Source organism: Hypanus sabinus, chromosome 7, assembly GCF_030144855.1.
Source record: "Hypanus sabinus isolate sHypSab1 chromosome 7, sHypSab1.hap1, whole genome shotgun sequence".
In the NCBI taxonomy this organism is placed as follows: Eukaryota; Metazoa; Chordata; class Chondrichthyes; order Myliobatiformes; family Dasyatidae; genus Hypanus; species Hypanus sabinus.
In genome coordinates, this window is record NC_082712.1 from 14502064 (window position 1) to 14529391 (window position 27328).

Below are 27328 nucleotides of genomic sequence, written 5' to 3' on the forward strand. Positions count from 1 at the left end.
TCCCGGAACTCTGAAGGCGCTGACTTTAGCTTCTCCTTCTCAGCCACCTAGTCTACTGGATCTGACTTTGTGTGCTAGGACATACCCCTATCTCATCGGGGTATGAGGCTGCCATCGACCCGCACCTGTTTTGCCTGCCTGTCAAAGAGGTGTACTTGGGTGTGGCCACTTTTGCGTGAAAACAGCTGCTTGGAGCCACGGGTGAGGCATTTTGCTCCAATTTTACTGGGATGCATCTGGGCAAGTCCGACTTCATGATTGAAAGAAGGGAATACTTACAGCAGAAAGTAGGGAGCAGTAATGGTAACGCACACAAAATGCTGGAGGAACTTAGGTAGCATCTGAGGAGAGGAATAGAGTCAGCGTTTCATATTGAGACCCTAGTGGACCCAGTGATGGTAATGAGTGGTAGCTTGAGTTATGAGGAGAAAGTAATCAGACTGGGCTCATACTTCCTTGAGGTCAGAAGTTCATTCGAGATGGTCTTCAAGGGAAGTTTGAACTGCGACTGGTGTTTCACGCAGAACATGGGTTCGGTGCGTGAGTAAAACGCTACGCCTGACTACTCCAGAAACGAGCTTCAACGTTTACGTGCACATTGGACTGGTTTAACTGTAATAGGTCCTTTTATTTTTTTTCTTGTTACCTGATAAAGTTGAAAAATTGGTATTCTGCTTATAATTTTATGTTGGTGTACGATCTGTCATTTCTTGGTGACTGGGGCAGTGTTCACACAACATCTACTACAATCAATGTTCCTTAATTGGAAATCCTAACATTCCTGTTTGAACCCCAAATTATACCAACTTGGAAGTATATTGCTCATGAAGGATAGCCTTCTCACCACTGAGTCACAAGGCTGTTAGCAGAGTTCGGTAATAGCCAAGTTTGTATACAAGTCTGGTGAGAGTGTTTCACTTAAGTATGCTTAACATGCCAATAGATAGAGGGTGACAACCTATCATGTAGTTTCAATTCCTTTGTGTGTTAGTAACAAAAGATGTGTGCATGCACACACACACAAACCCCATAGCAGGAACGTTGGTCAGAACAATGTAATCTCACCAAAACATGTAAAATTCTTACATGGTGAGAGGATGGATTGGTAATTCCCCTATCTAGGGTGCTGAGAATGAGGGGTTATGGTCTCAACATAACAGTTGGTCGTTCAGGATGAGAAAAGTTGTTGCATCGAGGGGGTGGTGAAAGCTCACTTGCAGAGTTTTCAAGACAGTGATCCACAGATTTTTTTTATACTGAGGGAATCAAGGGGTTCAGTGTTAGTGCAGGAAAGAAGCACAAAGATAAAGGATTATCCATGATCTCACTGAATAGAAGAACAGGGATGAGGGGCCAATCAGAATCTCATGTACAAAGTTAAAAGTAAATTTACTATCAAAGTACATGTGTGTCATCATGTACAACCCTGAGATTTATTTTCTAGTGGGCATTCTCAATAAATCCAAGAACCATAATAGAATCACTGAAGGACCAAACTAATAGGATGAATATCAGCATGCAAAAGACAACAAGCTGTGCAAATACAAATAGAAAATGTATAAAAAGTGAAATAATTAAAAAAATAAGCAATCAAAAGAGAAAATAAGTTGAACAGTTCTTGAAAGCGAGTCCATAGATTGTGGGAGCAGTTCAGACATGAGACAAATGACTGAAGTTATCCCCTCCAGTTGAAGAGCCTGATGCTTGAGGGTTAAATAACTGTTCCTGAACCTAGTGGTGTGGGTCCTGAGGAAATTGTCAACCTGAAATTATTAACCTGCTCAGTTGAGGAAAAACACCAGAGACACAAAATTACCTCTGAACGGTTTTTATTCAGAGAGGAGTTCGCAGTCCCACGCACTTCGGGCGTAAGGTAGCCAACTCCCAATTTGTCGGTTTACAAAGGTCATACTTATACCCAAAAGCAGGGTACTACATTCGCAAATATGGTTACCGATTCAAATTCATCAATTGATTGGCTATTGCATAGTTAAGCACGCAAAATACTCTGAATAAGCATAGACACAAGCATAATACTTGGAATGGGTATGGACGCAAGCAAAACACTCGAAATAGGTATATAGCTCAAAATACTTTGCCGAACACATTGTCTCGTGGTCGCAAGGTTCCTCTTCTTTGTGGTTGCCGCATGCTGTCTGGCATCTTATTTTAGCTTCCTCTTCCCTGTCCTCCTACACTTCCCCAATGAAGTATCCTCTCCCTCATCCTGTCTACATGTTTTGCTACACTTACCCCTCGCCCACCCCTTCTACACATACCCCTTACCCTCTTCACATTCTCACCTATACCTTCTTCCTGATGACAGTGAGAAGAGAGAATGACCTGGAAGGTAGTAGGGTCCTTGATGATATGTTCTGCTTTCCTGCAACAATGTACTGAATGGGGACCTCAAGGTGAGATTCATCAGTCTGGGCTCATACTTTGTCCCTACTGGCTAGTTTTTAAGATTTATGCAAATAAACGCCGAGGTTTCAGTTCTCTGAATTCTCCCATTTGTTACTTTCATTGGCCTTCTTGCAGCTCTCCAAATACATAACACACATTTAATGAATTCAAAGCAGCACCTGAAGGAATATTGGAGAATTGAGGGACCTTTGTACCAATGGTCCCTGAAGATGGCAGCACAGGTAGATAAGACAGTAAGGCTGGAATACAGCATCTCCATCCAGCTTTCTAAGTCGACCACCCCTCTCTCTGAATCTTAGGAGGACCTGCTCCATCTCCCTGGGGTGTCTCTCTCTCTCCGTCCCACACGGCGTCTCGCTCTTTCTCAGATGATATCCTAGTCTTCACCTCTGAGCAACCTCTTTTTCCGGGGATCTCTCACTCTTCTTTGATCACTCCTCTGCCTGAGGGTCCCTCTATCGCTGCGAGGATCTCGCCCTTTCCTCTCCCCGGTCGGTGGCGAGCGGAGGCCATCGCGCCTCGTGCTCCCCACTCCGCCCGCGCGCCGCGCTCCTTCTCCTGCCCCCGCCCGCCCCGCCCCGCGCCGCGCCTGCGCCGTCGCTCGGGACGACCCGCGGAGGCTGGTCAGCTCAGCGGCTGCTGCCACTGCCAGTCCGGGCGTCGACCGCGCTGTCGTTGCTCGGCGAGTCCCTCCCTCCCTCGCTCCCTCTCTCTCGGCGTGTGTGGCGGACGGCCTTGCCCTTCCCGGCGGAGGCGAGTCGACGACATGTAGGGAGGCTTCCTCTACCGTTAGTCCGTCAGCACTGTCATTCACTGCCAATCTGACCGCTGTCCCTCTTCTACCGGGAGCCGGTGTCGGCAGGCCCCATCCTCGGGGAGCCGCTGGCATTCTCCTCCACCCCTTGGGTCTGGGAGCCGAGGGGGATGGAGTACTGACCCGCCTCAGCACCTACCGTTCTGGATGTGGGAAGCCTGGTGAGTTAACTGTGGGGACAGTTGTCTGATGCTCGAATTCAGATTCCAAAGGAATCAGGTTTATCATCACTGATTTACGGGACGTGAATTTTGTTGTTTTGTGGCAGAAAATGCTATAAATTACCAAATAGCGTACTAGAACAGGGTTAAGTAGAATGTTTGCCAAGCTTTATCGTACAAACCATTGCTGAGTAATTGTGAGTTATATTTGCTGGAATTGGAACTTTGGTTTGGATTATTCGTTTCCCACTGAAATCTTAATCCCTAATCTTGTCCCACTACTTCAACTCGTAGTTGGCAAACTGTCTGGAGTTAAATATTCATTTTTGATGCAGATAATATGGCATTACAGGCATGGTTTCATGTTTAAAATAAAGCAGGAACGTCTTGAAATGTTTCTTAAGCACTTTGGTACTTTGCCCAATTAATTCTATTCCCTTAGTTCATTTATGGCTGTCGTGTTGCTGTAGAAAACCGAACGAGGCCACTCGGGCCAGCCGGCCCATGCCTCCGTCAGTGATTCCCCGAGGTCGCCTCCTGTCTTATCTAGGTTTACCAGTTCATCTTCTCGTTCCTTCTCCCTGTGCTTATCTATCCTGGCTTCTAACTATGGACTTAGCCTCTCCCTGCGAGAGCAAGATCCTTTTTCTGGGTAAAGATGTGTTTTTTTCTGAATTCTCTGTACGATTTTTTGCCGACCGTCTTGTATTACTAATTGCAAACACAAACTGCGTCTGTTGTGAGTCTGTGGAAATCTTATAGTTTTGTCAACCTCCCGACCTTTCGGGAGAAAACTGTTGCGTGGATTCATCGTGGTTGCTGGTCCCACGTCTCTCTTCACACTTCGAGGCAAATTCATGTACCTGAAGTGCTTTTACACCGCTGAAAGTTCGAAGTCGAGTTCATTGTCACATGCAAAACTTGCTGCAGCATCAAAATATCATATAAGCAGCATTCACAAGAGAAAAAAAATAAATTAAACATAAATTATACACAATTTTACAAGAGAAAACATAATTTGAACGAAAAAGAACAAAGTCCATTTAATAATTTAGTGGAAATGATTTGTACTCAATATTACCATACCTTCCGTTCTAATCATCTTAAGTTTAAGTTCAAGTTTATTGTCTTTTAACCATACTCATGGATACAGCTAAACAAAACAACCCCCCCAGACTGTACAAAACACAGAACATATATCATATACAATACAAAAAATAATATTAACACAATATTAACAGATAAAAAGTCCTCCCTTCAATCCTAACAATCCCCCTTTCCCCACCCTCCCACCCAACTTCCCCTTTACCTGGCTTCACCTATCACCTGCTAGCTTGTTGAAGTTTATTATCATCTGACTGTCAATGAAGCAACATTCCTTCAGACCATGGTGCACCCACAATTACATATATCACACACGGCTCGTAAACCCGCAGCATACTGTGTGTAGTTTCTGTACTGTTTCCCTTACCCCACCTTCTTATTCTGGCTCCTTCTCTCTTCCTTTCCAGCCCTAATGAAGGGTATTGACTCAAAACGTTGTCTGTTTATTGATTCTACAAATGCTACCTAACCGACTGAGTTCCTCCAGCATTATGTGTGTTTTGCTTTGGATTTTTAGCATCTGCAGAATCTCTTGTGTTTATTCCTCTTTTGATTTCTTCCTCAACTTCTTATCCATCCCTCATGAAGGACCCCACACACTCCTCATACAATCTGTTCTCCCTCCTGCTGTCCGGGAAAAGGCACTGAACCATTCGGGCTCTCACGACCAGACTATGTAACAGTTTCTTCCCCCAAGCTATCAGACTCCTCAATATCCAGAGCCTGGACTGACACCTTACTGCCCTATTGTCCTGTTTATTATTTATTGTAATACCTGCAATGTTTTGTGCACTTTATGCAGTCCTGGGTAGGTCTGTAGTCTAGTGTAGTTGTTGTGGTTTTTTTTCTGTGTTGTGTTTTACATTGTTGAGTCTAGTTCTTGTACTGTCATGGAACACCATGGTCCTGAAACGCTTTTTACTATGTACTGTACCAGCAGTTATGATCGAAATGTGACAATAAAATGACTTGACTTAAGTTCCCTTTCCCTTTACCCTCGGTGCTCCATTTTGTAGGTACTCTAGCCAGGCCTTGGGTTAAGAAAATTTTGTTTTTTCCTTTCAGAATATTTGCCTTCTAATGATAATACCTAATTTTAGATTCTCCACAAACAGAATAAATGTTCTACCATGACTTCACATCATCACTTAAAAAGATTTTGCATTTGTGCATTTTAGGGAAATTCTGACTTTCAAGAATTGATTAAATAGTTAATGAAGAACGTCCTAATTGTCCATCTGTCAGTTTGGGTCCATAGTGCCATCTTAACTGCAGATTTATGAGATTCACAGAATCATACTCAATGGTCAAAGACCTTCGGACATCCAGCCTGTGTGGGTCATCGAATACCTACCTAAGCTATTCCCATTTTCCAGCACTTGATCGACATCCTTCTGTGTTTTGTTGTAAGTGCTCAACCTAAATACTTATAAAATATTGTGTGAGTAAAAAACCAGCCTTTCCTTATAACAGGTCCCCAGTTCTAGCAATGTCTATGAATCTTATCTGCATCGTCTCTATCTCAATCATGTTGTTTCTATAGAATGGTGAGCAGAACTGTACACAGTATTCCAGGTATGGTCTCGCATGGCGTTCCACTCTTGTACTCAGTCTGTTGCCCAATGAAGGCAATCATGCCATTAATAGACAATAGGTGCAGGAGTAGGTCATTTGGCCCTTCGAGCCAGCACTGCCATTCAATGTGATCATGACTGATCATCCACAATCAGTACCCCATTCCTGCCTTCTCCCCATATCCCATGACTCCACTATCTTTAAGAACTCTATCTAACTCTTTCTTGAAAGCATTCAAAGAATTGGCCTCCACTGCCTTCTGAGGCAGAGCATTCCATAGATCCACAACACTTTGGGTGAAAAAGTTTTTCCTCAACTCTGTCCTAAATGGCCTACCCCCTATTCTTAAACTGTGGCCTCTGGTTCTGGACTCCCCCAACATCAGGAACATGTTTGCTGTCTCTAGCGTGTCCAATCCCTTAATGATCTTATATGTTTCAGTCAGCTCCCCTCTCATCCTTCTAAATTCCGGTGTATACAAGCCCAGTTGCTCCAATCTTTCAACATATGACAGTCCCGCCATCCCGGGAATTAACCTCGTGAACCAATGCTGCACTCCCTCAATACGAAGAATGTCCTTTCCTGAAATTTGGAAACCAAAACGGAACACAATGCTCCAGGTGTGGACTCACCAGGGCCCTGTACAACTGCAGAAGGACCTCTTTGCTCCTATACTGTCCTTGCTATGAAGGCCAATGTGCCATTAGCTTTCTTCACTGTCTGCTGTACCTGCATGCTTACTTTCAGTGACTGATGAACAAGGACACCTAGATCTCGTTGTACTTCCCCTTGAACAAGGACACCTAGATCTCATTGCACTCACCTTTTCCACCATGCCTATCTGTGTTACCACTGTGTACTTGTCCCACTAGTTTTCTCTGTTCTGCAGCAGTCTCCTGGGCTCTGTCATTCACTTATCTCACTTCACACTTAATAATAAACACAAGAGATTCTGCAGACACTGGAAATCCAGAGTAATACACACAAAATGCTGGAGGAATTCAGTATATCAGGCAGCATCCATAGAGAGGAATAAACTGTTGATGTTTCAGGCCAAGGCCCTTCATCAGTTCTTTAAACTTGTTCAAGTTAGATTCCACCTGCCTTGGCCCACTTTCCCAGTTTGTAACCTTAGACAGCCACCTTCACTATCCACCAGTTTTGATGCCATCTGCAAACTTAATAATCACAACACTTACATTCTCAACACACAAGATGCTGGAGGAACTCAGCAGGCCAGGCAGCACTCGCATTCTCAGCAAGTTTGTTAATGTATAGATTGTGATTCCTGGATATCAATGAGAGAATTTGACGGAGAGAAAAAATACAGGGGAAATACGTTAGGAACGAGTTACTCCAATAATCTGTTTCAGTGGATTGAGCTTTCCTTCAATTGTTATTGTCATCATCATTATCATGATTATGTGCTGTGCCATATGATGTTAGTGATTATGGTTTGACCATGATTGTTCTTGGCAAACTTTACTACAGAAGTGGCTTGCCATTGCCTTCTTCTAGGCAGTGTCTTTACAAGATTGATCCAAAAATTGATCCAAGATGGCGGTGCGATGCAGCTTGCAGCGGCCACTCTGGAGCTGATTATTTGTTATTTGTGAAGTGGGGTGCCGGGCGCAATCATAATTGATTGAAAACAGACATGGGAACATGGAGGAACATCGGGAAATCTCCAGGAAGACCGTCTTCGTTGCTGCTGTGAGGTCCGGGACTCTGCTGGGAAGAACAGGCCCCCAGTCCTTGGGGTCGAGTTGCTGATGGCCGTTGGCAGGGCCGTCTTAATATGCTCGGCAGAGGATGGTGCTCGGAGAAGCTGTGCCAGAGGGGATGGTCGTTGGCTCGGAGGTTCGACGGACTCGGAGTCCACTGCGGTCAGCTTGCTTTCGGTGTGTGCTGTGTCTGTGAGGCTAGGTTCGACAGAGCTTTCATTGTGTGCTGTGTCTGCGAGGCTGAATCAGGTGGCGCCGTGGAAGTCCATAGTAGGGGTATTCCCTTCTGCCGCCGGAGTGGGATGACGAGTCTGTCGGGACCCTGGGGACTTGTGGAAACTGTGTGGTGATTCCTTTTGAACTTATAGTCTTTTAACATTTTTGGACTATTTTTACTGTGCCCATGGTTTTTTTTAAATCAATTATGCTATTGTTTGCACTGTTGTAACTGTATGTTGTAATTATGTGGTTTTGTGCAGGTCTTGTAGCTTTAGTTTTTGGTCTTGTTTTGTCTGGTGGATTTAGGATAGTGCTAAGATGGTAGCTTGATATTAATACGCAGCAGCCTCTCCGGACTCTGGATTGGGGATTGCCAAACATTATGTGGATTTTCTGGTGTAGTCTGTTTTGTCATATGCTTTTGTGATATCATTCTGGAGGAACGTTGTCTCATTTTTTAACTGCATTGCATTTGTGGTTTCTAAATGACAAATAAACTGAATCTGAATCTGAAGATGGGTGACCCCAGCCATGATCAGTATGCTTCAAAGATTGTCTGCCTGGTGTCAGTGGTCACATAACCAGGACTTGTGATTTGCAGAGACTGCTCATATGACCAACCACCGCCTGCTCCCATGGCTTCACGTGACTCTGATCGTTGGGGGGGGGGGGGGCGTGGCTAAGCAGATGCTACACCTTCCCTAAGGGTGACCTGCAGTCCAGCAGACGGAAGGAGCATCTTACACTTTATTACAATCAGAATTAGGGCACCATGGTAGAATAGCAATTACTACAACGCTCTTACAGCTTGGATTGTCAGAATTTGGAATTCAGTTCTGGAGTCCTTTGTAAGTCCTCCACATGGAATTCGTGGGTTTCCTCCCACAGTCCAAAGGTGTAGTGGTTAGTAGGTTAATTGTTCTTTGTAAATTGTCCCATGGTTGGTCTGGATTTAAATTGGAAATTGCAGGGTGATGTGGCTTGAAGGGCTACTCTGTGCTGTATCTCAATAAGTAAAGAAAGAAAAAAAATCAGGTTTATTATCACTGGCATTATTTGCCGTTTTAAGCAACGAGGGAGATTGAAGCATTGAAAAGAGTGCAGAGGGTGAACGCCGGCTGCTTGCCTTTTGATCGGTTGCTCTGCACTGGGGAGGGGAGAGCCTGCTGCTGCCCAGAGAGTGTTGCTCAGGTGATTTCTGCGTTTTGGATGTGGACGTTGACATATTTTCAGTCTTATATTATGTTTTTTATATTATGTTTTTTTTGCCTGATCTTGTCAGCATTTTTTTGTACGGGGAGTGAATTTGGGGGTGCCTGCTCTGCTTGGTTCATTTTTTTTGTGTGGGGGGAGGGAACTGAGGGTTTATGTACCTGATTTACCGTAAATTCCAGACTATAAGCCGCTACTTTTTTCCCCACGCTTTGAACACTGCGGCAACACTGCGGCCTATACTACGGTGCGGCTAATGCATGTTTTTTTTTCATGCCGCCAAAAACATTTTGCCTCGTAACAGTAGACCAATAAAATTGATGAGTAGTTCACAGAGGTCCAATGAAATTGTACGATAAATCAAGCGCACTTTCACAATTAAATTATTGTAAATCAGTCATTTGTACTCACCCTCATCAACATGGAAAACACTCGAAGAAAAGCATATGATACAGCTTTTAAGTTAAAGGCGATCAATCTGGCGGTTGAAGAAGGAAATCAAGCTGCTGCACATAATCTTGGCATAAATGAATCGATGTTGAGACGGTGGAGACGCCAGCGTGAAGAACTGAGTCAATGCAAAAAGATGACAAAAGCTTTCGGAGGTAATCATAGCAGATGGCCTGAACTTGAAAACTTTCTTGAAGACTGGGTTAACACACAGAGAGCAGGCGGCTGTGGTGTTTCCACTGTGCAGATCAGACTGAAGGCTAAAGCAATCGCCACCAAAGTGAAAATCGAAGATTTTAGAGGTGGGCCATTGTGGTGTTTTAGATTTATGAGACGAAAAGGCCTGTCCGTCAGGGTATGCACGACTCTGTGTCAGCAGCTCCCTCCCGACCACGAGGAACAACTTGCTAACTTCTGCACATTCACTCAAACAAAGATAGCGGAGAATTCATCGGGCCAGATAATATCATAAATATGGATGAAGTACCTTTGACGTTTGACCTGCCTCTCACTCGGACTGTTAATAAAAAAGGTGACTCGTCCATCACACTGAAAACAAGTGGCCATGAGAGAACACATTTTACTTGTGTTCTGAGCTGCACAGTATCCGGACTAAAGCTTCCACCGATGGTGATTTTTTAAGCGGCTGACAATGAAAGTTCAGTGAAAGCTGCCATCAAGAGTACAAACTCAATTCTAGCTGTGATTCCTGGGGGCACCATGAAGTATTTGCAGCCACTGGACATTAGCGTGAACCGGGCATTTAAAGTGGCGCTGCGCGTTGAGTGGGAGGCTTGGTTGACGAGCGGCGAGAAATCCTTTACCAAAACAGGACGCATGCGAAGAGCATCTTTAACTCAAGTCTGCCAGTGGATCCTAAATGCGTGGAGCTGTGTCACAACATCCACCATCACCAGCGGGTTTCGAAAGGCTGGACTGCTGCGTGATGAAGAGGACCGCGTGCGCTCAAGTGAGAGCGACAACGAAGAGACTGAAGTGAGTGACGAGATCCTGAGGTTTTATTCAATTCGGACATTGAAGAAAGGACTTTGATGGTTTTAGTGCGCAGGAGGAAGATGAAGAAGGCGATCAATAACTTTTCCTGGTAGGCTGCAGTATATATATTTTTCTTACCAGTCGTTAGGAGATATTGGAATGTTGTTCGTGCACTGTTCAGTAAAAAAGTATACGCAATGTAATTTGTGTGTTACCGATACGTATGTATATTTAAGAGTAGCTGTGTTACAGGCACTGTTCAAAAAAAAGCATTTGCAATATATATTTGTTTATGTTACCATACGGATTTAATTAAAAGTTTAAAAAATCCTCACGTGTAATATCTTTCTGTGTAAATATCTCATATTACAACGTGGGACACCTGCAGCTTAAAATCCGGTGCGGCTTGTACAAGTACAAAATTGATTTTCTTTCTAAAATTAGAGCGTGCGGCTTTTAATCAGGTGCGCTCTGTAGTCCGGAATCTACGGTATTTTGCTCAGATTTTGTGCGGAAGGAGGGATATGGGGGTTAATGTGCCTCTCCATTTTTATTCATGTTTTATTTGGGGGAGGGGTTAATGATTGTTTTGCCTTTCTTTCCTTTCTTGCTTTCATGACTATTTGGTAAATTGAAGAATTTCAAAGTTGGATACTTAGATAAATGAAACTTTGAACCTTTAAACATGTGAAATTTATTTCATGGCAGCAGTACATTGCAATACATTAAAAATTACAAAAAGACTTCTTAAAAAAAATAAGTAGTGCAAAAAGAAAGCAAACTAGTGAGCTGGTGTCGTTGGGTTCATGGACGGTGAAATTATTTTCTAGTGTTGTGCTAATTCTGGGGTTTTTCAAATAGAAGGCTAGGAACTCAAGCATGAAATGCCCGAAGTTTTCAGACCATTACCTTATCTGGTCGGGGAATTATGTTCATTAATGGCAAAAGTTTCAGCATGCGAGAGTTTGAGATTCGCTTTGGGACCCTAAAAATGTTACGATCATTCCGAAGTGAAAACAGAATTAGCATCTCAACAGAAGCTTTTATATTCTCCAGGCATTGAAAGCATCTTATGAAATATGTTTAAAGTGTGGTAATATAGGAAACAGACTGCTCATTTACAGACAGTAAGCTTCCACAAACAACACAATAAGCAGCAGATAATGTTCTACTTTGTAAGTTGGTACTTAAGGTTATTATTGCAATTAATCTCGTTCATTTGAACAGATTAATTTCAGTGTTGCGTTGATTATGGAAGCAATATTGTTAAAAGTTTGAGAAGACAGCAGCTGTTTTAATATACACTACTCATGTATTTTTAAAATTGTGTTTGAGTTTTCAGTATTGGTGATCTTGGGTAAATACCATGGAGCTACAAGATTGCAGATCATTATCTCCATGATTATTGTAGGCAGTATCTGTGCAAAGTGAAACAGAGGCAGTGTTTTGTGTCTCCACTTATCACACTTCAGCCTCAGTCTCCACCTTGACTTTTTCCTCCTACCTAGCTCCAGCTGTCCTTTAGTTTTGCTTTTCTGTTTCCATGTATCACTTACCTGTATCTATTTTCCAATCTCACCTCTTCCCAGCCTAGCTTGTTCTTCTCATCATACTTCACCCTTCCTTGATCCACCAGTCACCTAAAACCACTATGTCGTCCCGACCTTTCTCTTTAGACTGGCTACCTTCCCACTCTCTCAGTCCTGATGCAGGGATTGGAAGGCCAGACAGAGGATATAAATACCTCTTAGAGGATCACTGGGGTCTCCCTTCCTTCCCATTTGTGATGTTTACCGGGAGTGTTATATGAGAAGGGCCCAGAGCATGTTGAGGTCCCGACCAGCCACCCCACAATCTCGTTGAATGAGGTACAGGAGCATCAGGACTAGGACTGCCAGACTGGGTAACAACTTCTTGCCTCAGGCTGTGAGTCTAATGAATGCCTTGACACCACTAAGGTCTCATCGTTAGGACAGGGAACAGCTTACTGTTTACTCTTTACCTGTGCTGCATTATTCACACACATTTTGAATTATATTCTGTTAATGTATTTCTGGTAATATTTTGTTTTATGTGCTGTGATATATTGTGGGTGCACCATGGTCTGGAGGATTCTTTGGTTGTATATATGTAGTCAGATGACAATAGATCTGAACTTGACCTGAAAAGTTGACAATTTGTTGATAGAAGTTGACATTTGTGGTCACTGCATTATAGGAAGAGGATGTTGAGGCTTTGGAGAGTGTGCAGAAGAGGTTTAGCAGGATGCTGCCTGGATTAGAGGGCAAGTGTTGAAAGGAGAAATTGGACAAAACTGTGCAGTTTTCTCTGGAGTGGCGAAGGCTGAGGGGAGATCTGATAGCGGTTTATATGATTACGAGAAGCATTGATGAAGTATGCAAATAGCATCTTTTTTCCAGGGTTGTAATGTTTAATATCAGAGGGCATGCATTTAATGTGAGGGGGGTAATTTTGAAGGAGATGTGAAAGGCAAGTGTTTTTTTTACCAAGTGGTGGGGGCTGGAATGCGCTACTTAGAGTGGTGGTAGAGGTAGATGCATTAAGAGTCGTTTAGATAGGCATGTGACTGTGAGAAAAATGGAAAGGTTTGGACATTGTGTAGACAGAAGGGATTAGGTTAGTTGACCATTGGATTGCTAATTTGTTTGGTTTGGCACAACATTGTGGGTCGGAAGGCCTGTTCCTGTGCTCTGCTGTTCTGTGTTCTTATTTTTACTGATTTCTTACAAAAAAGAATACAAAGTCAGGAGGATATATATCGTATATCAATTACAATATGTTTGAATCGCACTTATAGTCTCATTACCCCATGTTCATGTAAATTAAATTGAATCGTAATATTGAAAATATACAAAAAATCTAAACCCACTACAATGTTCTAATTTCTTTCCCCTTCCTCCCATTTCTTCCCACTGCTGCTCACTTGTTTTCTTCTGCAGTTTGAAAATTATTGCTACATTATGATGATTACACTTATTTTATAAAAGTAAAGTGCAAATAACTGCAATTGAGCTTCAGACTTGTGCTTTTCAAAGTGGCTAGAAGGCCACACTGAAAGAAAGAAAGACTTGCACTTGTATGGCATCATTCCTACTCCTTTCAACAAATGCTGAAGAGTTTTAGAGCCAGTAATATAATTTAAATGAAATGTAATCACTGTTATAATGTCAGAAATATTGCAATCAATTTGCTTGCACAGAAAGCATTACATTAAATGTTATAATTAATTCAGTGAAAGAAAATCTTAGTAAGCAGCATGATATAAGCAGGTTGTGTAAGCAAGTCTGGATTGTCCTTAATTTAAAAACAGTTGGCAGTGGGGTGCGGGTGACACCTGAATTGCAATATCTAATTTCCTAAGGAAGTCAACTCAATACTTCAAGGAATAGAGCCATGTACAGTGGAGTTGGTGACAGTTTTTCTCTTAAGGTCGTCAGTAAATTGGTTAAGTTGCTTGGTCAGTTGTCAAGGCTGGCCTACAACATAGGTAGGGAGGAAGAGCACAGATTTTTAAATTGATTGAGATGCATAACTAATTAAATTTTTAATCTCCTCCTTGTTGCACCACGATAAACTTTCAGCTAAACATTCAGATTTACATTCTGAATGTTAACTTTCAGATAAACATTCATACATGCTGAATGGGTGGGTTTAATGTATGTCTTTTACAGCATGCGTTTGGAGGGTGTACCTGAGGGAAATATGAGAGTCATACTTTTTCCATTTGCATTGTTACAGTATTTCCACTTTTTTAGCCATTGTGTTGTGGGATTTTAATTGGATTGGGGTTCGCTGATTCATTCAGATAGTGACAGCATATAGAAATATGCCCACAGAAATTTTCAAAGACTGGTTTAATATGTGTAATTACATTACTCTGTACCCACTCAAGATGAGAATGATGCATCACAATCTTGTGAATCTACCTTTCCATATTTTTATTGTACCCACTGCAAAAGTTATATGTTGTAGACACTAGTCTTGCTGAAACATTGGTAATATTCAGGAAAAATATGAAAATGTTTTATTTGTTTACATGGTATTAGAATTTCACTGCTTCTGAGGCTAAAGCCTTGTTTACATTTTTTTGGGGCTTTAAAAAGTGCTTAAATTGGCCTCAGGAACCTGTTGGTCTGGGACCCAACTGTGGGAAAGAGAGTGCATTGAACCCAGCTTTTGGAATTGAATTGGGGTTGATGGACATTTAGGCTGCCTACTGTGAAGAGGGAGTGAGTTAGATACATGGGTAATGAGCAAGGAAAAAGTGACCAGCAACCAATCTGGACATTGGAAGTTTGATAGGAGGGGATTTCACTCAGGTGCTTTGCCCGAATAGAAAAAGGCAGCTGCAGGTTGTGACAGTATAATAGAGCTTTGACCAGTGACTAGTCTGCATTTGGGATTGATTAGCCTGAGGAAATTACAGGAAGGCAGGGGCAAGCTTAGCGGTGGCTATTGTTTGAGTGGACAGAGTCAGAGTGGTGATGAGAGGCTTTAGTCAGAGAAAGCAAAGAAAAGCTCAAGGTAAAGTTTTTTATTTCCTTTCTTTATATCTGCTCAGCTGAGGCAGTAGAAATGCCAGGCAGGATAGTGGAATGCTCCTCTTGTGGATGTGGGAAGGCAGGGAGATCTCCAGTGCCCCTGACAACTACAGCTGTGAGGAGTGCATCCAGATGCAGCTTCTAACAAACCACGTTAAGGAGTTGGAGCTGGAACTAGATGAACTCTCGATCACTCGGGATGGTGAAGGGGTGATAGAAAGGACATATTGAGAGGTAGTTACACTCAAGATGCAGGACACAGGAAACTGGGTGACAGGAAGGGGAAAGGAGCTAAGGAGCCAGTGCAGAGTACTCCTGTGGCCATCCCCCTCAACATCATTAATATCACTTTGGATACTGTTGGTGGGAGATGGGGGGTTGACCTAACAGCAGACATCCCACCCTGCAAAACATAATTTCAGGGAGGTAGCACCATCAATTTGCGGGAGACTCCCGGGAGAGGTGGGATGTTTGCAATAGAGTAGCTCCTTAGCAGCTAGCCAGCTAGTTTAAATAACGTTAGCTGTGCAAATGATCGAATGACACCTGTTAAACTCACCTCAACATGTCTTTTACATTTTAACCCACCATGGGCAATAGAAAAGTCACTGTTGCAAACAGTGCAGCGAGCAACACAGTCATTATTTTTGATGCCTATTAGGCAGGGGTACACTTTAGTGTAGTCTGGGATGAAGTACGTTTTATGTTTTTTTTGGAAAACTCTCTCCCTCCTCCCCCCTTCCAAAAAATCAATTTGCGGGTGTCAGGGAGCTGCTCTCAATTTCCGGGAGAGGTGGGATGTCTGTAATAGTCACAGTGGTTGGGTCTCTAGCACTGAATCTGGCTTTGTGACTCTGTAGGGAAGGGAGAGGAAGAAGAGGCACGCTCTGGTAATAGAGAATTCATTAGTTAGGGGGACGCACAGGCGGTTCTAACAAGATTCCTGGATGGCATGTTGCCTCCCAGGTGCCTGGGCCCAGGACATCTCGGATTGAGTTCTCAGCTTTCTTAAGTGGAAGAGTGAACAGCTGGAAGTCATGGTCCATGTAGCCAACAATAAGATAGATAGGATGAGTGATGAGATTCTGCATAGGGAGTTCGGGGAGTTAGGTGCTGAGTTAAAGGACAGGTCTGTGATCTCAGGATTGCTACCTATGCCATGCTCTAGTGAGGCCAGAGCTAGGGAGATTATACAGTTTAGCATGTGGCTAAGGAGTTGGTGCAAGGGAGAGGGCATAAGATTTTTGGGTATTGGTGTCTCTTCCAGGAAAGGTGGGACTTATACAGAAGGGATAGTGTGCACCTGAACTGGAGGGGGATTACTATCCCAGTTGGAAGGTTTGTTAGTGTTGGATGGTGGGGTTTAGAGTTGCAAGGGATGGGAACCAGAGTGCCTGAATAGTTAGTGGAGAGGTTGTGGCATGGTGTGAAGAGTGTCCTGGGCTAGGTATACTTCAATGCACAAAGTATTGTAGGAAAGGTGAATGAGCTCAGGACGTAGATCAACTCCTGGAATTATTACATTGCAGCCACCAGTTAGACTTGGTTTCAGGAGGGGGTAGGACTGGCAGCTCAGTATTCTGGGCTTCCATTGTTTTAGATGTGAAGAGTGGGAGGGATTAAGGAAGGAAGGGTGGTGTTACTAGTCAAGGAATATGTTATGGCAGTGCTCCATCAGGACAGATTGGCGAACTTCACTAGTGAAGTCATGGGTGGAACTGAGAAACAAGAAAGGTGAATGGGGCTTTATTATAGACCACCCAACTGGCCTAGGGATTTAGGAGAAAGAGTTTGTAAAGAGATCGCAGACTGTTGCAAGAAACCTGTGGTTGTTATAGTAGGTGATTTTAATTTCCTACTTATAGACTGGGAATCCCAGACTGTTAAAGGACTAGATGGGATAGAGTTTCTCAAATGTGCTCAGGAAAGTTTCCTCCATCAGTACGTAGAAGTCCCAAAGAGAGTGTGCAATACTGGACCTGCTATTCGGGATTGAGACAGGGCAGGTGACAGAAGTTTGTGCGGGGAACACTTTGCATCCAGTGACCACAATGTCATTAGTTTCAAAGTAAATATGCAAAGAAATAGGTCTGGTCCACAGGTTGAGATTCTAAATTGGAGAAAGGCCAGTTTTGATGGTATCAGAAATGATCTGGCAAGAGTGGATTGGGACAGACTGTTTTCTGGGAACGCTGTACTTGGAAGTGGGAGGCCTTCAATAATGAAATTTTAGAAGCACCAAGCTTGTATGTGCCTGTCTGAATACAAGGTAAAGATAACAAGTGTAGGGGACCTTGGTTTTCAAGAGATACTGAGACCCTGGTTAAGTGTGAAAAAGAGATGCATAGCAGGTAAAGGCAAGTAGGAATAAATGAGGTGCTTATGGAGTAAAAGAAATGCAAGAGAACACTAAAGAAAGAAATTAGAAAGGCTAAAAGCAGGCACGAAGTTGCTGTAGCAGACAAGATGAAAGAGAATCCTAATGGATTCTACAGATATTTTGACTAAAGGGATTGCCAGGGACAAAATTGGTAAATGGAAGGCCAGAATGCTAATCATGTATGAAGCCAAAACAGATGGGGCATATCTTGATGCATTCATTGTATCTGTATTTACTCAGGAGATTGATACAGAGTCTATGGACATGAGGCAAAACGACATCGCTTCATGGGCCTGACAGGGTGTTCCCTTGGACCCTATGGGGATCTGGCAAAGATATTTAAAACATCCTTAGTGACAGTAGAGGTACCAGAAGATTGGTTCTATGTTCTGCTGTTTAAAAAAAAATGCTCTAAACATAACGCAGGAAACTATAGGTTGGTGAGTCTGATGTCAGTTATGGAAGGAGTTCTAAGGGACCGGATATATAAGAATTTGGATAGACATGGATTGATTAAGTATAGTTAACATGGCTTCATGTGTGGTAGGTTGTGTCCAAATAATCTTAGAATGTTTTTAGGAAGTTACCAGGAAAGTGGATGAAGGCTAGGCATTAGATGTTTTCTACATGGACTTTAGCAAGGCATTTGACAAGGTTTAGGTTGAGGTAGTAAATTGGATTAGACATTGGCTTTCTGGAAGGAGCCTGAGAATGGTAGTAGATGGTTGTCTCTCTGACTGGAGGCCTGTGACTAGTGGTGTGCTGCAAGGATTGATGTGGGTCCTTTGTTGTTTGTCATCTGTATCAATGATCTGGATGATAATGTGGTTAACTGGATCAGCCAGTTTGTGGATGGCACCAAGAATGGGGGTGTTGCGGACAGTAAGGAAGGCTACCATGACTTGCAGAGGAATCTGCATCAGCTTGAAAAATGGCAGATGGAATTTAATGCAGACAGGTGTGAGCTTTTGCACTTTGATAAGACCAACCAGGGTAAGTCTTACATAGTGGATGGGAGGGCACTGAGGAGTGTAGTAGAACAAAGGGATCTGGGAATACATGTCCATAATTCATTGAAAGTGGTCTCATAGGTAGTTAGCATCATAAAGAGAGGTTTCAGCTCATTGGCCTTCGTAAGTCAATGTACTGAGTGCAGAAGATGGGATGTTATGTTGAAGTTGTTTAAGACATCTGTGAGACCTAATTTAGAGTATTGTGTGCAGTTTTGGTCACCGACCTACAGAAAGACTGCAGAAAGAATTTATAAGGATGTTGAGGGGTCTGGAAGACCAGAGTTATAAGGAAAGATTGAATAGGTTAGGACTGTATTCTTTAGAATATGGAAGATTGAGGGAGATTTGATAGAGATATCCAAAATTATGAGGGGTATAGATCGGGTTTATGCAAGCAGACTTTTTCCACTGAGGTTGGGTAGGATGCAACCAGAGGTCATGGGTTAAGTGTAAAAGATGAAAAGTTTAAGGGGAACATGAGGGAAAACTTAACTCAAATGGTCGTGTGAGTGTGGGATGAATGAGCTAGAAGCGCAAATGGTGCATGTGAGGTTGGTTTCAATGTTTAAGAGAAATTTGGATAGGTAAATGGATAGAGGGATATGGAGGGCTATGGTCTTGGTGCAGATTGATAGGAGTAGGCACTTTAAGTGGTTTCATATGGACTGGATGGGCCAAAAATCCTGTTTCTGTGTTGTACTTCTGTATGACTTTGACTCTATGACTGGAGTCACTTAGCCACTGAGTGCATAAATGTTTATTAGTTGCGTCAAAATCAAACTTACAAAAATTAGTGAAAGATTTAAAAGAAAGGTTCTAATATTTACATAAAGATATCTACCAGAAACCACATTAATAGTTCGTCAGGTCTCGGCCCGAAACGTCGACAGCGCTTCTCCCTATCGATGCTGCCTGGCCTGCTGTGTTCCACCAGCATTTTGTGTGTGTGTAATAGTTCTGTAACTATTTTTGTCCAATGTGAAATCCTGGCAGTCCCTCTCCCTCTCACTGAGGATGATGAACTTTTTAATCAGCACTAGGAATTACCAACAAAAATAACTTGTGGATTAGAATATGATGCATCCCACATGTAGTTATCATGCTGCAAAACAGAAATATTTGAATAACATGTATGGATTTACACATCCCCATTACTAAAGAAATCGAGTGTTCTGTCATTACTGGCGAGAAAGGGATCATAAAGCCAACCTGAGTGCATCAGGTTGTGAAGTGGGTATGGAAGGGGAGGGGGCTGGAATGAACGGAGTGGGTAGAACTGTGTCAATGGAAAGAATTATATGTGGCCTTGAGACTTTAGGGGTTTTGAACTGATCTTTACATTATTGGGATCTTCCAAGTTTTACTTGGGAAGTTTTACTTAACTTTCAGACTTCCAGTTTGATGTTGTGAGGTGTCAAGACTGCATTGTTCCGAGTTAATGTGATCCTGCTCAGTGTTCTGAAAGGACCCTTGCATGGTCAATATCTTGATCCTATAAGTCTCTATTGTGGTGATCATGGTATAATCAGGAGGCTGATGGATGTAAGGAAAGATCCAGTTGAATTTTCTCAGTGATGCAGAGTGACCAAGGGATGTTTGTAGAGTGACAAGGTTAATCAGCACAGAAACGGGCTTTTGTCTACATCCTGAGGGAAATAAATTCTGTTTAATTGAAAAATAAATCTCTCATCAATGTTTTTATAGTGTTTTGATTCAAATACACCAATTGGTATTCAGAATATCTGTTTTGAAACTGAGGTTTCTCTTTCTCAATTATATAAGATCTGCCAGGATTTGAAGCCTCTTATTGCAGCTTGTGTACTTTTCCCTTTCAGAATCAGCAGATTCTTTTGGGGCCACGCCATGGTTCTGTGGACCTGCTTGCTTTTTGAAGTGCTGATTCTTTGAGGGTGAACAAGGACCTCGTTCATCTCAAAAAATGAAGTACTACTGATGCCAGGCAAGCTCTGCAGCGAGAAAAAAGTTAACGCTTCAGTTCATTGATCCTTCAGTAAAATTATTCTGATTGAAGAGTCATTGACCTGAAATATCAAATGTTTCTGAAGGGAAATTATTTGTTTTAACTGGAGGCTTTATCTGAACATTTGTCTGGACAGTACTCATTTGACTTCCAGAGATGTAGCCATGGGCTTTTGCTTGGGTCCAAAACATGCCAGTCTCTTTGTGGGATGTGTTCAACAGTCTTTGTTTGATTTTTACCTGGACCCATCTATATATCCACCACCTTCAAAGTGAATCTACTACCAAATGTATCTCCCCCTTCCATTATTCTTCACAGCCCATTCCCACCAACCATCCTGTTATGGCATTTACCCTTAAAGTTGCTAATTATGTTTTGCTTTCAGCTTTTCCCTTCCAGGGACTAAAAATGTCTTTCCTGATGAGGCAGAAATTCACTTGCACTGTTTTGATTGTGTGGTACTGCATTTGTGTTCACAAGTGGTCTCATGCAGTTTGGGTAATGCTTTTGTGAAACACTTGTGCTTATCTGCAGTGGTGACCCTGAGCTTCTTGTTACCTGTCACTTTAATTCTCCATTCCACTTTGCCTGTGAGCTCCTATACTGTCACAATGAGGCCCAATGCAAGCTTAAGGAACAGCACCTCATTGTCTTTGTGGGCATGTGGCAGCATTCCAGATTGAAGGCTGGCTCACTTATTTGTTCTTTCCCCTTAGGAATAGTTGATGTGTTCAACCTGAGCCGCCAAGTATTTTCTGGTCTGCAGTTCATGACTCCAACTTTCTTTAATCCATCTTCTCAATCTTGCTGTTCTCATTCATTCATTAACCAGATAACCTTGTTTCTAGCTTGCAATTTATTCCCATAGTCACCCTGGCTTAATCTGTTTTGAGTCATCCATCACCTCACATGCTCCAGCTTCCCTGTGAGCCCTATCCTGATGAAGAGTATGAACTGTTTTTCTTTCTGTGGTGCAGCCTGACCTGAGTATTCCCAGAACTTTGTTCTATTTTAACTGCTCAGTGCTTTGCGTGGCAAGTTGCAGCACGTAATATGTATAAATGACTTGCTAGCCTCCACAAGTCAGTACACTCAGTTCCACAGCAGTGGAGATGGTCGATATGCACCGTCTGTTTTGGCTGTTTGTTCAAGTAATTTAAAACTAGTTTAATCAGTCTTAAATTTTTTTCTAAATTGTTCACTTTCCTTTGTTTAGCGGCATGTTTAAGAGAAATCAAAGTGGTTTTTCCAATAATTTCAATGCTGTAATGGAGCTTTGCAAAGGAGCAGGGCTAGATCGTGCCAAGAAAGCTGGGGAAACTGCCATGCAGTCACAGTGAATGGTAAGGCACTGGGAAGTGTTGTAGATCAAATGGACTTGTGAGTATAAGTACATGGTTCCCTGAAAGTGGTAAAAGGTTTCTAGTATACTAGCTTTCATCAGTCATGGCATTGAGTGTGTTATCTTACAAGACATTGAGGGCATATTTAGAACATTGTCTTCAGTTTTGGCCACTGTGCTATAGAAAAGAGTTCAGAGGGTTTATGAGGATATTTGAAGCACTGTTATGGAAGAGGTTGAATGGGTTGGGATTTTATGATTAGAGCAAAGGAGAATGAGGAGTGATCTTAGAGTTGTATAAGATCATGAGGGACATTCAGGGTGAATGTGTAGTCTTTTTCTCAGGGTTGGGGAATTAAGAACCAGCCAATATACATGGAGTGAGAAGGGAAAGATTTAACAGGATTCGAAGAACAACTTTCTGACCTATAGGGTAGTAGATGTATGGAAATAGAATTAGTTTATTATTGTTGCATATACTGAGAAACAGTGAAAAGCTTCTCTTGTGTATTGTTTGTACAGATTAAATCATTACATACTGCATTGAGGTGGAACAAGGTAAAACAATAACAATACAAAATAAAGTGTAACAGCTACAGAGAAAGTGCAGTTCAGAATATAGTTCAGATAAAGAGCAAGGTCATACCAAGGTAGGTTATAAGGCCGAGTCCATCTTATTGTACTAGAGTACTATTTGTCTCGTAGTCTAGTAACAGTGGGGTAGATGTCTGTGAGCCTGGTGGTACTACTGTATGTGCTTTTAGGCCTTTATAACCTCAGCCTGATGGAGAAAGGGAGGTGTCAAGAGAGTGGTTTGTCTAGGATGATTGGGTCTCTAATTATGCTGGGTGCTTTACTGAAGCACTGGGAAATATAAACAGAGCCCATGGAGAGGAGGCTGATTTCTGTGATTTTCTGAGCTATGTACAGAGCTCTCTGCAACTTTTTGCAGTCATGTACAGAGCAGTTGTCATACCAAGCCCTTCTGCATCCAGATATGATGCTTACTATAGTGCATTGATTAAAAAGTAAGAGTTAAAGGGAGCATGCCAAATTTCTTGAGCCTCCTGAGGAAGCTGAGGGACTGGTGAACTTTTTTGGCTGTGGCATCTATATGGTTCGACTAGGACAGGCTGTTGGTGACATTCTCTCCTAAGAACTTGAAGCTTTCAGCCCTCTCAGTCTTTGCACCATTGATGTAGACAGGAGCATGATTACTGACCTCCCACCCCACCACCCACCTTTAAAGAAGTCAGTGACCAACTCTTTTGTTTTGCTGACGTTGAGGGAAAAATTGTTGTGATATCATGTTATAAGTTCTCTCTCTCTCCTTCCTGTACACTGAATCATTGTTAACTGAGGTGCAGTCCTCTACAATGGTATCCTTTGCAAATTCATAGAGCAGGATCTGCCCATTGCAGTCATGAGTGTATAGGGGAGTCGAGCAGGGGGCTGAGGATGCAAGCTTGTGAATAATTGTGGCAGAGCTGTTGCTCCCTATCCTTACTGATTATGGTCTGTTGGTCAGGAAGATGAAGATCCAGTTGCAGAGGGAGATTTTCACTCCCAGGTTCCAGAGCATAATGAGCTTGGAAATAGAGTGTTGAAGGTGGCACTGTTATCAATAATCAGTAATGTAGCATACGTGTCTTTACTGTCCACCTTCTTCAGGGATGAGTGTAGGGCCAAGGAGATGACATTTCCCGTAGACCTGTTTCAGTGGTAGGTGAATTGCAGTGGATCAACGCTGTTTGAAGGCTGGAGCTGATGTATGCCATGATCAGCCTCTCAAAGCACTTCATGATTATAGATGTCTGAGCCAGGGATGATAGTGGTCTTCTTTAAGCAGGTTAAAGCAGGGAGAGGTTACAATTGTCAGCAAATACCCATGCTCGCTGATCTGTACAGGATCTAAGGACACAGCCAGAAATATGGTCTGGGCCAGGTGATTTCCGTGGGTTCATTCTTCAGAAGACTAATCTTACGCTCATATTGATGACTTTGGGTTCACATGCTTTGAAGGCTATCGTAGTGGGTGGCGACATTCCAATCCCCTTCTGTTCAAAATGTACATGGAATGTGTTGAACTAACCAAGAAAGGATGGGCTGTTGTCAGAGATGCTGCCTGGTTTTTGTTTTGTAGCTCGTTATAGCATGTAAGCACTGCAACAATTGGACTGGAACTTGACTTTGGACCAATACTGTCTTTTGGAATGAACTGTCAGAGAAAGTGGTTGAGGCAAATACATTAAAGACATTTAAAACGGCTCTTAGACAGCTACACCAATGGGAAAGGGAGAGGGACATGGGCCAAATGCAGGCAAGTGAACCATTTGGGCCAGTGGGCCTATTTCTTTGTTGTTTGACTCTAATCTCTTGCAGAAAAAAAATCTTTAAAATTGTGAAATGATTAATAATATTATTTTGAGATGTTTCACCAATGAAACTCCAAACCATGATTTTATAATATATGCGATGCTGATTAATGCATCGACTAAGGCATACTGCTGACGATGTATGACTAAGACAAGACAGCGGCTATACTTGTATTAGGAGTTTGAAGAGATTTGGTATGTCAACAAGTACACTCAAAAACTTCTATAGTTGGACAGTGGAGAGCATTCTGACAGGCTGCATCACTGTCTTGTGCAGAGGGGCTACTGCACAGGACCAAAAGAAGCTGCACAAGGTTGTAAAACTAGTCAGCTCCATCTTGGGTACGCTCGACATCTTTAGGGAGCAGTGTCTCAGAAAGGCAGCATCCATTATTAAGGACCTCCAGCACCCAGGGCATGCCCTTTTCTCACTATTACCATCAGGTAGGAGGTATAGAAGCCTGAAGGCACACACTCAGCGATTCAGGAACAGCTTATTCCCCTCTGCCATCCAATTCCTAAATGGACGTTGAAGCTTTGGACACTACCTCACTGTTTTTTAAATATACAGTATTTCTGTCTTTGCACATTTTTAAAAAATCTATTCAACATATGTAATTGATTTATTTGTTTATTTATTTATTATTTATTTATTACTACCTTTTCTTTCTCTGCTAGATTATGTAATGCATTGAACTGCTGCTGCTAAGTTAACAAATTTCACGTCACGTGCTGGTGATAATAAACCTGATTTTGATTCTGATTTAGTGAAGAATTCACAAGTGACCTTTACTCATTAAGTAGTTAGAATGTGAGACCTGCTGTCACAGGTATTAAAGTGCATTGGTTGGATTAATTTACAGGGAAGGTAGATGAGAACAGAGGCAAAAGTAGGGTATGATGCGTTAGTGGAAGAAGAGTGGTATAAAACCCATGTGAAAGATGAACTTGGTGTAACTGAGCTGGGACACATGGTGTCTTTCCAGAATAAATTTTATATACTGTAATTATGCAGAATAGAGTGTGTTCGTAAGACAGGAGCAGAATTAGGCCATTAAGCCCATCGAATCTGCTTCTACATTCCATTATGGCTGATCCTAGATCCCACTCAACTCCATACACTTGCCTTCTTGCCGTAACCATACAACAATTACATCAGGGAAACAGGCCATCTTGGCCCTTCTAGCCTGTGCTGAACACTTACTCTCATCTAGTCCCACCTATCTGTTCTCAGCCCATAACCCTCCATTCCTTTTCTGTCCATATACCTACCCAATTTTTTTTTAAACGACAAAATCGAACCTGCCTCTACCACTTCTACTGGAAGCTCGTTCCACACAGCTACCACTCTCTGAATAAAGAAGTTCCCCCTTGTGTTACCCCTAAACTTTTACCCCTTAACTCTCAACTCATGTCCTCTTCTTTGAATCTCCCCTACTATCAATGGAAAAAGCCTTTCCACATCAAATCTATCTATCCCCCTCATAATTTTAAATACCTCTATCAAGTACCCCCTCAAACTTCTACGCTTCAAAGAATAAAGACCTGACTTGTTCAACCTTTCTCTGTAATTAAGGTGCTGAAACCCAGATAACATTCTAGTAAATCTCCTCTGTACTCTCTCTAATTTGTTGACATCTTTTCTATAATTCGGTGACCAGAACTGTACACAATACTCCAAATTTGGCCTCACCAATGCCTTGTACAATTTTAACATTATTTCCCAACTCCTATACTTAATGCTGTGATTTATAAAGGCCAGCATACCAAAAGCTTTCTTCACCGCCCTATCCACATGAGATTCCACCTTCAGGGAACTATGCACCATTATTCCTAGATCACTCTGTTCTACTGCATTCCTCAATGCCCTACCATTTACCATGTATGTCCTATTTGGATTATTCCTACCAAAATGTAGCACCTCACACTTATCAACATTAAACTCCACCTGTTATCATTCAGCCCACTCTTCTAACTGGCCTAAATCTCTCTGCAAGCTTTGAAAACCTACTTCATTATCCACAACGCCACCTACCTTAGTATCATCTGCATACTTACTAATCCAATTTACCACCCTATCAACCAGATCATTAATGTATATGACAAACAACATTGGACCCAGTACAAATCCCTGAGGCACACCACTAGTCACCAGCCTCCAACCTGACAAACAGTTATCCACCACTACTCTCTGGCATCTCTCATCCAGCCACTGTTGAATCCATTTCACTACTTCAATATTAATACATAATGATTGAACCTTCCTAACTAACCTGCCGCGTGGAACCTTGTCAAAGGCCTTACTGAAGTCCATATAGACAACATCCACTGCCTTACCCTGGTCAACTTTCCAAGTAACCTCTTCAAAAAAATTCAGTAAGATTTGTCAAACATGACCTTCCACGCATAAATCCATGTTGATTGCTCCTAATCAGACCCTGTCTATCCAGATAATTATATATACCATCTGTAAGAATAATTTCCAATAATTTACCCACTACTGATGTCAAACTTAGTCATAATTGCTAGGTTTACTCTTAGAACCCTTTTTAAACAATGGAACCACATGAGCAATACGCCAATCCTCCGGCACCATCCCCGTTTCTAATGACATTTGAAATATCTCTGTCAGAGCCCCTGCTATTTCTACACTATCTTCCCTCAAGGTCCTAGGGAATATCCTGTCAGGACCTGGAGACTTACCCACTTTTATATTCTTTTAAAGCTCTAGTACTGTCGGCCCTCCGTATCTGCGGATTCCGCATGCACAAGTTCAACCAACTGCGGATCGCAAAAACCTGCAAGTGCTCTTCCAGCGCTTGTTCGAGCATGTACAGACTTTTTTTCTAGTCATTATTCCCTAAACAATGCAGTATAACAACCATTTTGCATAGCATTTACATTGTATTAGGTATTATAAGTAATCTAAAGATGATTTAAAGTATACAGGAGGATGTGCGTGGATTATCGTGCATCAGGCTCGAAAAAATCGT

The 27328-nt window shown here is 42.3% G+C and overlaps 1 protein-coding gene across 1 annotated transcript in view; it reads left to right on the forward strand.

The window, feature by feature from the left end:
• The first annotated feature begins 3035 nt into the window (after positions 1–3035).
• The window catches only part of lifra (LIF receptor subunit alpha a), a 176285-nt gene continuing 151992 nt past the window's right edge, over positions 3036–27328 (forward strand). The window contains exon 1 of the mRNA XM_059974237.1: positions 3036–3402. The gene's annotated coding sequence lies outside the window, so the exon portion shown is untranslated. The remainder of the gene's footprint in view (positions 3403–27328) is intronic.